At 36.7% G+C, this 3,887-nt stretch overlaps 1 protein-coding gene across 2 annotated transcripts in view; it reads left to right on the top strand.

The window, feature by feature from the left end:
- Positions 1-1,437: 1,437 nt before the first annotated feature.
- Positions 1,438-3,887, top strand: part of LOC106869653 (uncharacterized) — a 7,780-nt gene continuing 5,330 nt past the window's right edge. Inside the window, exon 1 of one of the 2 annotated variants that reach the window (XM_052970437.1) lies at positions 1,438-1,584. The gene's annotated coding sequence lies outside the window, so the exon portion shown is untranslated. The remainder of the gene's footprint in view (positions 1,585-3,887) is intronic. The other variant, XM_052970438.1, reaches the window with a different exon arrangement.

Here is a 3,887-nt window from a genome sequence, read left to right as displayed (position 1 = left end):
CAGCCTTACAGACAGAATACCGGCGTGCTAACGATTCTGTCTGCTCGCCGCCTTAATAATGATGATGATGATGATGATTAATGTATCCTTTATACCAATATCAAAGATGGTATTAAATCTTTAAATGAAATGAAAGAACTACCCAAATACAAAGATCTGAAAATAGAGATAAACAGAATGTGAGATTGAAAAAAGAAACACTTTCCATAATGAGATGCCTTGGGAACGATTAAAAATAGAAGGCAAAGTCAGCCTTACAGACAGAATACCGGAATGCTAACGGTTCTGCCAGTTCGCCACCTAGTCTCCATATAAATAATAATAATAATAATCCTTTCTACTAAAGGCACGAAGCCTGAAATTTGGAGTAGGGGCCAAACACAAGTTCTGAAATGTGGTGGGGTCAAACGCAAAAAGAAAGGTACACACATATACGACAGGTCTCTTTTTTTTTGCAGTTTTTGCCTACCAAATCTACTCACAAGGGCTTTAGTCGGTCCGGGTTGTTATAGGAGACACTTGCTCAAGGCGTCAAGCTGTGTAACTGAACCCAGAATACTGTGGTTGGTAAGCAAATTTCATACTACATAGCTTATTTCCTTCCTGGTTGTTTTAAAATTGGTTTGTTCATAGTTCTGCTTTATCAGAATTGATTCTGGCTTAAAAGCAACGACAGTAATAACAACCCCACTAGGTACCTATATCCAACTTTATTAAAATGGCCAACATAAATTAAGATATTTTGATTAAGTACAAAATATAGTGCCGATGACGGGGTACGAACCATTGAGCTACCATTTTGGAAGTTCAATAATCTGACAACTTGGGCCGGTAAAATACACACATGTATATCAACGTGATATCTATACCACCTCCGTAGTTTACATAAAAGTTCCTGTTTTTAAAAAAATAAGTATGAAGGAGGATCTTTGTGTTGGTTTGAGGACTTACTGTTAATCACCGGTTAGACAGAAAGCGAAATCATTATTTTTTAAAATATAAATAAATTCCGGGTTTTCTTACATTTACTATTGAAGGTTGTAGTTTAGAAAAGTGACGTTGTATCATTCAACGTCAAGGCCGTATAATTTGAAAGGTGAAATAACGTTTACAATAGATCGTGTGAATCAAAACATTGTAAAATACATAGAACATGAGAACATTGTACAGGAGACTTTGCCCTACCTTTTGCCGCTGCATTTATAAGGGTTTTATTTTAAATTACCTATGTCTTTTCTAAAATTTTTGTCACTCCTTTAGTTCCTGCATCTATTGTGATTTTATTTTCTACCATCCTACATATTTCTTTAGTTTAAAAACAATTCCACCGTCCTACATATAATTTCTCCAGTTTAAGAACAAAGAAAGGGATTGTCTTTTCAGTAGCTCACTTGTTTTCGTTTTAGTGAATAGTGGACAAAAAGTTCCTTAGAAAAGACTATATTCATTTTAAACGCACGTCTCTGCCTATAAATACAGGAGAGTTCCTTCACAAAATCAGTCAGCGTTTTCTGTTCTTCGCCAGAAACACCGCACCAACATCGCATCAGTATTTTCCACGTTAATCTGTCAGTGAATAAATAGGTAAGTTTTCTTTTTTATATTTTGGTAAAAAGGAGCTAGACGGTAGACTTGACAGAGCATCGGACAAAGTCCATCAAAGTGTTTCTCGTACAACTGTTTTGTGAATTTATTATGAAACTGTTTAGGATCAAGAAACTAAGCTACTAACAAAATATCGAGTACAATGCATAATCGACTGCTTTAAACCCCTACAATAGATTTGTGACTCTGTACTTATGTTATAAATGGTAAAAATGCTATTTTAAATTAATATTTGATAAGCGCTAATTGGAAACTTTGCTAAAGACCTTCACATCGAAATTTATGAGGCTCTACTTCAATTAATTTATTTATTAAAAAGTTAGAATACTAAAAAGCAAGTAACAATAATGATTAATTGAATCACATGACGCAATCGTAACGTGCAACACTTTACACTTGACGTTTTAGCAACCGTGAGAAAGTACGAGATCACGCTTTTAAAAAATACGAGATTGATGCAACAGGTAGTTGTGTAACAATAATGATAATGCTGCAAAGAGTAAAAGTAATATTACGACTTGTGAACATAAATATGCAGTGTAGTTTATTTCTGTCTGGGAAATAGCAACATATCGGAGAAACTCCGGGTAGTAGGTCACTGTGTCAGCATAACATTATATATATATATATATATATATATATATTTACGCTTATAGCGAGAAATTTTCTCCACGATAAAACACGGCGAATGACTTATTTACAAGTCTGAAGTGCTCTTAGCAAATTCGAACTGGTATATTAACATTGCATTTTTACTTATCACCGTTTAGCGCAATCACCCGTTATTTAATTACGATGAGTCGTCGATTTGCGCTACCAGCCGACGTATGTTGAGTGGAAAAACAGAAGAGAGATTGTCTCTCTTATCAGCTCACTGATCCACCGCCCGGTTTCATTGACTGAAAAGCAGGTAACTACTCCGAAATGTTTGCATCTTATAGTCTGGATAGACGACGCTGCGAGAAAAGGGAATATTGTATCACTTTAGATTTACTTTTAGCATGTCTTTGAAACGCAAGAGTAGCCCTCCAACTGACTTACCTGTTAGGAATTGGCCAAAGAGAAGTTGCTTTGAAATTCCGACATCACTCATACATGAAAGATAACCTGACCACCTAAGCTGTATTTTGATGAGGTTGGCTTCAATACCTGATATATTGCATTTTGTTATTACCTCACTCTTACGAATATGGTGACTGTTGCGAATATGGTCACTCGGTACGCAAGCATCACGTATGAAAAGCGCCAAGCAAGTTGATGTGCTTTCGGTACTGGGTCCAAGATTCAACACTGTAAAGCAATGATGTCAAAACCGCCGACTTATACCACACCGACTTTCATCTTTAATGATACGTCGGGGCTGTTCCAAAGCCTGTGATAAAGCTTGCCGAAAGTGGAACTAAGCCTTTTCGATTTTTGACTCAATTTCTTTATCTATCTTAGTATCACTGAACATAATGGAACCAAGACAAGTGAAGGCGGAAAGATTTTAACGCTATCCCATCCATACACACAGTAGGGGCAACAGAGGGAGGATGGTAATGAATGGTCTGATGGACAAACTCAGTTTCCTTGATGCTTATGGTCAAACGGAAAGCCTTCGATGCACGCGAGTTGTTGGTTAGAATCCATCGCTAGTCTTCAAACGTGTGTGCTACAAGTGCACAATCGTCTACGAAGAGCAAATATCGAACTGTTTTGTATCAAAGTCTTAGTTTTTTCTTTGAAGCGCTGTTCGTTGAACAAGTCACCACTGGTTCTGCACTCAAATTTTACTACATGTTGGGTGACGTAATTAAGGAATCATGGGGTTGGCAAGGTAAACTCAAACGGCCATCTGCAACAATCGCTTAGCAATGAATATGGAATTTTGATTACTAATGCTATTTTCCAACTCTCCAACCACCACAAAACTATATGGAAGCATCCCTGATCCAACCATTATCACCTCATTGATTATATAATCGTGAGGTCTTGCATGAGAGAAGATGTCCAAGTAACATGGTCTTTCTCCATTGGGGAGTGTTGATCTGACTAAAAACTGATACGATCAAAGGTGAATTTAACGACCCGCAGTCCTATTCGTAACAATCGCACTCGACCAATTCGATAAGTATATGGGACAAAGTTGAGGAATTTAATTTAATTTAATTTAATTTCATTTAAAACAATCTGTGACAACAAACTTGTTGGCATCTCAGACAAAACAGATGTGTGTGTATGTGTGTGTGTGTGTCTGTTTGAAAGAAATATGATCCACACACACACACACGTATATATAT

The sequence above is a fragment of the Octopus bimaculoides genome, chromosome 9 (genome assembly GCF_001194135.2).
Source record: "Octopus bimaculoides isolate UCB-OBI-ISO-001 chromosome 9, ASM119413v2, whole genome shotgun sequence".
Taxonomy (NCBI): domain Eukaryota; kingdom Metazoa; phylum Mollusca; class Cephalopoda; order Octopoda; family Octopodidae; genus Octopus; species Octopus bimaculoides.
Note: the sequence above shows the minus strand (reverse complement) of the source record. Positions and strands in the feature narration are given on the sequence as shown.